Here is a 10,263-nt window from a genome sequence, read left to right on the forward strand (position 1 = left end):
CTGCCCCCCCCCATGTCTCCCCTCTCGCTCACACAGCCTGCCCCCCCCATGTCTCCCCTCTCGCTCACACAGCCTGCCCCCCCCCATGTCTCCCCTCTCGCTCACACAGCCTGCCCCTCCATGTCTCCCCTCTCGCTCACACAGCCTGCCCCTCCATGTCTCCCCTCTCGCTCACACAGCCTGCCCCTCCATGTCTCCCCTCTCGCTCACACAGCCTGCACCTCCATGTCTCCCCTCTCGCTCACACAGCCTGCACCTCCATGTCTCCCCTCTCGCTCACACAGCCTGCACCTCCATGTCTCCCCTCTCGCTCACACAGCCTGCACCTCCATGTCTCCCCTCTCGCTCACACAGCCTGCACCTCCATGTCTCCCCTCTCGCTCACACAGCCTGCACCTCCATGTCTCCCCTCTCGCTCACACAGCCTGCACCTCCATGTCTCCCCTCTCGCTCACACAGCCTGCACCTCCATGTCTCCCCTCTCGCTCACACAGCCTGCACCTCCATGTCTCCCCTCTCGCTCACACAGCCTGCACCTCCATGTCTCCCCTCTCGCTCACACAGCCTGCCCCCCCATGTCTCCCCTCTCGCTCACACAGCCTGCCCCCCCCCATGTCTCCCCTATTGCTCACACAGCCTGCACCTCCATGTCTCCCCTCTCGCTCACACAGCCTGCCCCTCCATGTCTCCCCTCTCGCTCACACAGCCTGCCCCTCCATGTCTCCCCTCTCGCTCACACAGCCTGCACCTCCATGTCTCCCCTCTCGCTCACACAGCCTGCACCTCCATGTCTCCCCTATTACTCACACAGCCTGCACCTCCATGTCTCCCCTCTCGCTCACACAGCCTGCACCTCCATGTCTCCCCTCTCGCTCACACAGCCTGCACCTCCATGTCTCCCCTCTCGCTCACACAGCCTGCACCTCCATGTCTCCCCTCTCGCTCACACAGCCTGCACCTCCATGTCTCCCCTCTCGCTCACACAGCCTGCACCTCCATGTCTCCCCTCTCGCTCACACAGCCTGCACCTCCATGTCTCCCCTCTCGCTCACACAGCCTGCACCTCCATGTCTCCCCTCTCGCTCACACAGCCTGCACCTCCATGTCTCCCCTCTCGCTCACACAGCCTGCACCTCCATGTCTCCCCTCTCGCTCACACAGCCTGCACCTCCATGTCTCCCCTCTCGCTCACACAGCCTGCACCTCCATGTCTCCCCTCTCGCTCACACAGCCTGCCCCTCCATGTCTCCCCTCTCGCTCACACAGCCTGCCCCTCCATGTCTCCCCTCTCGCTCACACAGCCTGCACCTCCATGTCTCCCCTCTCGCTCACACAGCCTGCACCTCCATGTCTCCCCTCTCGCTCACACAGCCTGCACCTCCATGTCTCCCCTCTCGCTCACACAGCCTGCACCTCCATGTCTCCCCTCTCGCTCACACAGCCTGCACCTCCATGTCTCCCCTCTCGCTCACACAGCCTGCACCTCCATGTCTCCCCTATTACTCACACAGCCTGCACCTCCATGTCTCCCCTCTCGCTCACACAGCCTGCACCTCCATGTCTCCCCTCTCGCTCACACAGCCTGCCCCCCCCCATGTCTCCCCTATTACTCACACATGCTGTCTCTTCAGCACGGAGTCTGTCTCCCTTCATACTTCACAGTGACTTGCCCGGGTGCTGACACCAGCCCTGAGCAGACGCCTTACCGAACCTCCACTGTCTACTAAAAAAAAAAAAAAAAAAAAAGGCAGTGGAGGTCCGGTAGGGCCCCATAATGAGGGTCTTAATAGTCCAGGCTGGGGCCTACGGGGGGATTCCCCGGTCTCCCGGCGGGCCTGTCCGACCCTGCACATCTCTCCCCCTCTACACTACTCCCTGCAGTCCACCTACTGTATCTCCCCCCCTTCACTAAATCGTGCACCTCGCAGCTCTCCATGTTGCTCCACTACACAGGATACTGTGGAAGGTCTTGCTTACAAGTAAAGACACGCCTATCCGGTCATGTGACCTTGTATCGGCAGACGGTCCTTACGGAGTCTAGTATTTAGCCTTTACCCATCCAAACTCCTATATCATGCTCACACACAGCCTGACCCTCTCCCCCAGCCCTTTCCACCCCTCTTGCTTACACATGCCGTTTCTTACCTCCTTCCAGTCTCCATTCACTGCAACTTCTTTTTCCTGTGTAACTCGGCACTGTCCTGAATAGCTCCGCCCACGCCAGTCTGATCACATGATCACGTCGTCACCGGAAGTCCTTTAGCCCACTAGGATTTCGCGTCTACCATCTTTAATACTGGTACTGTCAGCACAGTCATATAAAGTGTAGTCTTAGTGTAATACCGTTGATTGGTCGTATTAAGATTGGTTGACGGATTGAAAGTTCTACTTGTGGTAAAGGAGCTGGGGAAGAAATACAGGTATATTTAGTCATTCTACAGTAACAGCAATAGATGGATGCTTGGGTCCTGTGAAGAGATACAGAAGTATCTTTAGGAAGACACGTTTTCATTACTCACAAAAATAAAAACAAGGTACTTGTGTCCTATACACTGCTAACATTCCACTCAGCACTACTCCAAGTGCACATCTCCAAACTATTGAAGAACAGAAAGAGGGCGAAAACGTGCTTTAGAAACATATTGCTTTCGTCATTCTGCTGTTTCCCTGCTATGTGAATTTATTCCAGCCACACCCACTTTCACTTGTTTGGCACGTGCTACAACAGCTGTGTAGAAACCTTCCCAATTAGTTGGCCACGCCCCCTCAGAAACACGTGAGGGGGTGTGGCAAGCATGTGATGCCTTAAATACAGCTGTTGTAGTATACGGAAGCTAGTTGTGCAGAAGGAGGACGGCGCGTGGACTGGTGTGCTGCAGAGACGTGGGACCGGCTGAGTTGACACGGTAGGTTTCCCCCCTTTTATTTGCTCTTAGCTTTGCCTGTGGAACTCTGTGGGAGCTCTGAAGGTGACCGTTCTTATAGGGAGACCTGTGCTTGCTAGTTCTTATAGAGACAGCGCCCGGTGGTTCTTAACAGATCTATGCCTTGGCGGGTCTTATAGAGAGCTATGCCTGCCAGTTCTTACTTGAGAGCAGATCCTGACGGGTTTAGCCGTCTGTCATTGTATTTCTGTGATATTTCGGTCGGTTATTACATTAATGCATTTGATGGAACTGGCCTCCCTTATTCCTAATGGCATTAATAGGTCTAGCCCTAGTCCGGCGGTTTTGGCTGCTTTTGTCATTGTGTTACTGTGATAGTTGGGCGGGTTATTGCTTTAATGCTCTGATGAGAACGCCGCCGCCTAGTGGCATTAGTATGCCTAGACTAATAAAACAACCTGGCAGCTCACCATACAACTGCATGGTGAGGCCATAGCCCATCCCTAGTCCTAGCTAGATAGGGTGCCGGAGCATGACCCGTTGCATTGATATTGGAGGGGATATTGATGTAACACCGTGTGAAGGCTAGTAATTAAATTAAAAAACAAACCAACTTTGCAATTGATGCTCTGCATTTCTTGCTTCACCATGCCATCAGAGTAACTTTCTGCTTTGGCTAGTCTCTGCCCTAGGCCCCCTGAGTTGTAGTAGGTTTTTCCCTCTAATACCATGATAGAAATGAGTCTAATCCTAATGGCATTAGTATGCCTAGACTAATATAAGCTGTAGGGAAATGGCAGCTCACCATACAACTGTATGGTGAGACTGTCGGCCCAGCCCTAGCTCAACCTACTATAGAGAATGCATGTATTGCTACTTTTTTTTTGGCTGTCCCCAGTCCTAATGGTAAATCTAGACGAGTTTTTCCAGGGTCTTATACTGACTGCCGTACTGGAGTCGGGAAGGAATTTTTTTCCCATAACATGGGGTTATTGGCATTGGCCTCATGGGGTTTTTTGCCTTCCTCTGGATCAACTCTGTAGGGCTGTACTTTATGTATGTTTCTCTTTATGCAACCTTATCTAATGTGTACATGAATGTTATAAAACGACACACTGTGGATATTATATTTCAATATTCCCTACTGTATGAGGGTTTTACACTTGTTAGAATAGTTGATCCTGGGTCTTGTACTGACTGCCAGTTTTCGCCTTCCTCTGGATCAACTCTGTCGGGGTTATAGGTTGTATTTGCTGGCCTTGTCTTCCTCCACCTTTCTCTGTGTATATAATATTAGACACACTACCCTTATTACTGTCTCGGGCAACTCTTGGGTAACTGTTCACTAAAAAAATCTTGGTCATTATTGTCACTGTATCATTGTGATAATGGAGGGGTTATCACTTTAATACTTTGATCAGAATGACTCTGCCCCCCCCCCCCCCACACACACACACACACACACACACACTTCCCACCCCTCCATCCCCTTTCTTACTTTAACAACATAGTTTAGTATGTCTGTTCACCATATAATGCTATTGTGATAATGTTGATTTATGTTTGTTCTGCTGAGAAGATCAGGGTAAGTACGGTAAGTGTTACTGTATTGAATGTTCTGCTCACTATATAACTCTGATGCATAAGTTCTACCCTTTGTCTGATGTCGATTTTAAGAAATCCAACAATATTCAATCTCCTGCAGTTTCTGAATCGACACTAAAACGGTTTTTTAAGTGTCGTGTTTTCCTCTTTTGTAGCTGTGAAAGCTGGATCTACTACTAGAAGAACATCACCTTGCCCTCTACAAGATTGTAGGTAAGTTCCATTTGGCCTTTTTTTTGGGTATTTTGCAGCTGCTGTGAGCAAGGATCAATATAAAACTGGTGCCTAAAGCTATCCTCTTCATTGTTATGTCGGAGGTCTATGGATCATAAGTCCCTCATTATGAATTCAAGCCTTCGTGTGGTGATGGCAGGGGTGGTGGAGGGCACTAGCGGTAGATTACTATGTGCTCTTTAGGTTTTGCCTGTGTCCTTGAGAACTGACCTCTAATCTAGGTTTATAAAGCTTGTATCCTACTGTGTGGTTAGTTGTTAGAAAGATAATGCGTTGTAGAGTCATGAAGGGGCAAGTAGATGTAGACTAGGTGTGGATGGCTGTCACGACTTGTCAAATCCTGCATCCGGCTAGCACTGAGGGGACATGTCACAAGCTGCATGGGATTTGTGATTCCCGCACTGTGATGCTGTATGATCTGAGCAGTGTAGGTGCTGAACTAAACCCCACCAAGTGGAGATTGTGGGTAACAGTTGGAGTCCAACTCAGGAGCTCCCTGAAGACGATGGTGGTGACTTCTGTGACCTGTAGGAACGGGCAGCACATGTGCCGGAGATCATGTGCTGTTCGCTCCTGCTAATTACGGAAATGGCTGCTTTCGTTCTCAGGAGTTGGCATTCCTGTTCTGTGCCAGATCTCTGAGGGGTCCTGTCGGTGCATGCTATGTTTAGGTTGTGCGATGTTGCAGTGTGTCAGTGTTCTTGTAAGATGGGGCGGGTTATTGATGGTTGTCCATATGTGGTTTGCATTTGTGAGTCTCTTCAAAGCTGTGGCACATTATCCTTTATAGTCTGTAGTTCCCAAAACTGCCTTTACCATTGTTGCGTCGGAGGTAAGGGTTCATAAACCCCTCCTTATGAATCTGAGCCTTCATGTGGTGATGGAGAGGGTGGTGGAGGATGTGGGTAGACTGCTATATTTAGTACGTCTACTTGTAGTATCAACTTTTAGCATGGGGTCTTTTTAATGGGATGAAGGCAAAACCTCTCTTGGTACTCAAAACTCTTTTCATACAGTACAGGCAGTTTGCTGTGGGGTTAACGCTAAGGGTTGTGGTGAACCGAGTCATGGGTAGGCGCCTAAAGTCCAGATGGGCTTTCTGGCAACTGGTATCAAACGCTGGCCAGTGTAGCTGTGTTCTTTCTGCGGTGCTGTGTGGTCTGAGTGGTGTAGCTGCTTCAGTGAAGCCCTTAAGTGGGCGTCTGGCTGGATGAGGCCTGGAGTCTCAACTCTGGGAGCTCCCTGAGGAAGATGGCGGTGACTTCTGTGATATGTAGGCACAGGCAGCACATGGATTTTTGGTGCTTGTTGGGCACTGTGCTACAAGTGGTGGTGTTGCTTGTACTATAGCGCATGGTGGCCACGCTTTCGGCCGGAGCGTATCGCTATGCTTGTCTATATTTCGGTAACATCACCGCGAGTGGTATGGGGCTTAGCAGGGGCTGGAGATCATGTGCTATTTGGGCCTGCAAGTTACAGGAATCCCTGCTTTCTTTTACAGGGAGCTTCAAGAGTTGGTATTTTAGGCCTTATCCATATCAGATTTCCAATTGAGGACTTCACTTTAGTACCTGCGCTGCTTAGCTCATACAGCATCGTGGCGGGAGTGTAGCTGCATTGACCAGCATCTGACACCAGTCGCCAGAAAACCCTCTGGTCTAAAGGTGGCTGCTCAGGCTTTGTTTGCTGCATCCTGCGGTCTTGGTTTTGCAGCAGGTTGTCGGTGTTGTGTGGACGGATGACGGTGTGCTAAGAGTTTTTCTTTGTTTGCAATGGCGGTAAAATGTTCATTCCAAAAGTATGTAGTGGAGCGTTTTTGTCGGTCGGTTGTCGTATCTTATAGCATTCCAAATTTATTTTGTCGTATCCGGTTTCCCATTTTTCTGTAAAATGACATGAACTTACTTTCTCTTCTAGACTTGTGCTTGCTTCAGGAGTGGAGAACATGTGACATGGACACCTGGCTGGACCTTCATCTCACGTATCAACTATTAGTTCTATGAAATGTTTCAATTTGTCTTTTTGCTGTAAAGTTTCCTATGAACATAACCAGCTAAAAAAAAACTTGAATCTTCAGAAGTGGATACATTTTTTTAATGTCTAAGGGGGGGCGTTCACACTACAATCTGTGTCCGCTGCTAATGTCCATTCAAAATCTTGTGCGGACATTAGCAGCGGACACTGACGATTGTGTGAACGCCCCCTTACTAATGACAGATTACAAGCTTTTGATGCTTTCTGCTTCTTCCTCAGGTATATTTCGAAAACTCTTAATCTGTCATTAGTCATTAATAAAGGGATCCACTACCAAAGACTCGTTTTGTTTTTTTTTATTGATTTCATATCCACTGGCTAACACGGTACAAAAAAATGTTTTCCTTAACCAGCTAGCAATTCTGACAGATCTTAGAAAGTTCTTGCAATTATGGTCTAGACTCCAAAAAGTCACAATTCTTATTGTATTGTATATTTGTTTCTGAAATGTCTCCAGAAAAATAAAGTGAAGTTTCCCATTGCAATGGTTGTCTTCACATGATATCTTTATTCTACTGTGTGGTTTACAAACAAAGGTGGAATTTCTTCTTTGCTGCAGGTCTACAAACTGCCAGCAATACTAAGGGTAAGTTCAGACGGAGGTTTTTTTTTTTTTTTTTTGGTCTGAAACCTGAGGAGGAGGCTGCCTCAGGTTCAGGACCTAAAGCCAGGTAACTGCGACTGAAAGCTGGTGCACTACCCCCGGCATCCAGCTGCGCACTCCACTCCAGGCCCAATGAAGGGGCCGAGTCTGGAGGAGGGTGTGTCTTCAGGCCGAATCATGAGGCAAAACAGCCTGAATGAGCAGCTCTCCTCTTTTCCAGAAGAAACTGCTCCTGGAAAAAAGACCTGAGTGGATCTCATTGACTTCAATGAGAGCCATCTTTTTGGTCAGGATTTTGAGACTGTATCTGGCTATGGCCTCAAAATCCTGACCAAAAAAACTGTGCGAACTTGGCCTCTGTGCCAGGATTTTTTTTTTTTTTTTTTTTTTTGTAGGTCCTGCAAAAAAACCTGTCAGTTATGTAAAGGCTCCACACAAGTGTGACCGGTCACAATAGCCTTATGCAAGGTAGAAGCTGTACAGGACTGAGCTAAAGGGGGGACAGGGGGAGGCTGCTGTAGTAGAGCTGTGGGAGAGAATAAACTGGAAACAGAGGTTTGTGTAAAGTAACAATATGTAGTGTGTGTATATTATATATTTTCTAGCAGGAAGACCTGGCTTTGCACAGGTATATTTAATCTTTTGTTTGTGTAGTGGCCCCATACGAATAGAGTAGTTGCTATGGAAAGCTGTGTGTATGTGAACACTGAAGAAGCTGTGAGTTTCTATTGATCCACAAGCATCATGTGTATCAGTATGGATATCATTGAAAAACCTGCCATCAGTTGTTACCGCAAGTAAGGCTCTGCTACATTTTCATAAATGCACCACCTACCAAGCTCTTCTACATCTGCCAATTTGGATTAAAGGGGGGGGGGGGGGGGGGGTTTCTCATCTGTGGCAGCAGCTTCTGCAGATCAGATAATACTCAGTGGCTTCAGTACAAGCAGTTGCATATTATCTGTGTGTTTACATAGAGATAACAGAGCTGGCTATCAGCAAAACTGCAAATAGCTGAAATTTCCTGCCTTTTGATATCTATATATTTTATAGATCTCCAAATCTGTAGTAGTCTGCTCTATACAAATCCACAGTTCTTGCCTGATTTGAGTGAAATTTAGCGCGCACCCCCCCCCCCCCCTCTCCACCCAGAGGAGCAGAGTACTGCGCACGTTACATCTTGCTAGCGCCCCTCCTCGTCATGAGATTTGGGTCCCTGAAGTTAGGCACTATCCATAGAATTGGGAAATGTGAAAGCGCTGAAGGGAAACAGTTTGTGACTGACAGGGACGAATTATAGCGACTGCACAAAAGTCACCACTAAAGGGGCCACAACACGTATTTCACCAAAACCATCTAAACATCACACATACACCAACCCACAACACAAAAACCAGACCACTCTAGATGCACACAACACAAACACTACCCCCATAAATACCACACGCACACCATACACACGCACGAGGAACACACTCGGATGGATGCACACTATATACATGGACGAACAGAGCGCACACACAACTACTGCACACGTGGACACTTGCATTGCACACGCACAAACTCATGGATCGCACATACACATATGGATGATATATGTGCATGCGTGCACGGATACATACTCGTGGATCACACACACGTGCACACATACATGAATGCACTGACAAAACATGTCTGGTATCCTTAGTGGCTGTTTGCACACTACAGTATTTTTTTTTACGGGCTTCCGTGCCGTGGATTCGGTGGTTCCATAGAAAACTTTGTGCACAAAGCTGTGACTTTTGCAGCTCTATAGAAGTTTATGGAGATGTAGTATCCACAGCCCAGGGAGCCGTGAAAAATCCTGTAGTGTGCAAGCAGCCTTACTGAGCAGCAATATTGGTCAGGCGAAAACTGCCTCATGGTGTCATTATTGCTTACTATGCAGGAGCTTTCATCACTGGAGCTGCTGAGGTAAAGTGAAAGCTGAGCTCTGATTGGTTGCTATGGGCAACTTCACCAGTCTGCCGGTGAGGCGGTTTTCATTACCGAGATGTCAGGTCAGGTCATAGTATGGGTCCAGTCACACAGAGGAAAATGGCGCTGTATTTTCAGCTAGCGGAAAATTACATGCGTGGGAGAGAAAAAAAAAAAGCTAGCAGAGCCCATTGAAATCAATTCGGAGGCTTTCTTTTTTTTTTTTTTTTTTTTTTTTCCAGCTCTAAAAATTCAGTGCCAAATACAGCGTCATTTTCCTCCGTGTGAATGGACCCTAATACTGTGGGAGGGCTGCTCTGTATTTACTATTCAAAGCGAGGTCATTCATCTCTTCAGTGTCAGGTGTTGCTACCAAGCGACATGCCTATCAATTTTAAGCATCTGCAGGTCCCAATCCATCTCGCATTTGCTATGACTTTAAAGCACTGGCCGGAAGCACAGCGCTAAAGCGCTGCGGGAACAACTGCGGCGTGAACGCATCGCTGTTCTTCCTGCAGCTCTTTGTAACAGAAAGTAGTCAGCAGAGGAAAACTCCATGAACTTTCTGTTCAATTATATCTACAGGGAATTTGCCAGCGTTTCCGTAGATATAATTGTCCGTGCTGCAATTTTTATTTATTTTTGTTTGCCTCTGCCAATTTCAATGGGCTCCGTCTGACACAGATGTGAAGCGGACCTGAAAGGCACCATTTGCGGTCTGGAGCAGGTGTTTGGCTTTCACTCCCCCCTCGAGAGCTTTGTGATACATTTCCCTTTACAGAGGTCCTTTCACCGCCTGGGGCTCATGCGGTTTTGTATACCGCTAGAATTCCGCCTTCTGGCGGTAAAGAGCTACGGGACCAGCACAGATCGAGAAAGCAGACAGTACGCTGAATTTTTTATTTTTTCTAGAGGACGGAAGCTCCTTGTTATAGAAACGCTTTA

The 10,263-nt window shown here is 48.1% G+C and overlaps 1 long non-coding RNA gene across 1 annotated transcript; it reads left to right on the forward strand.

Moving 5' to 3' along the window:
- The first annotated feature begins 2,842 nt into the window (after positions 1 to 2,842).
- Positions 2,843 to 6,725, forward strand: LOC142195126 (uncharacterized). The gene is made up of 3 exons (XR_012715070.1): positions 2,843 to 2,906; positions 4,646 to 4,703; positions 6,642 to 6,725. It is a non-coding gene; the product is annotated as an uncharacterized LOC142195126 (long non-coding RNA).
- The last annotated feature ends 3,538 nt before the right edge of the window (positions 6,726 to 10,263 follow it).

The sequence above is a fragment of the Leptodactylus fuscus genome, chromosome 1 (assembly GCF_031893055.1).
Source record: "Leptodactylus fuscus isolate aLepFus1 chromosome 1, aLepFus1.hap2, whole genome shotgun sequence".
Lineage (NCBI taxonomy): Eukaryota > Metazoa > Chordata > Amphibia > Anura > Leptodactylidae > Leptodactylus > Leptodactylus fuscus.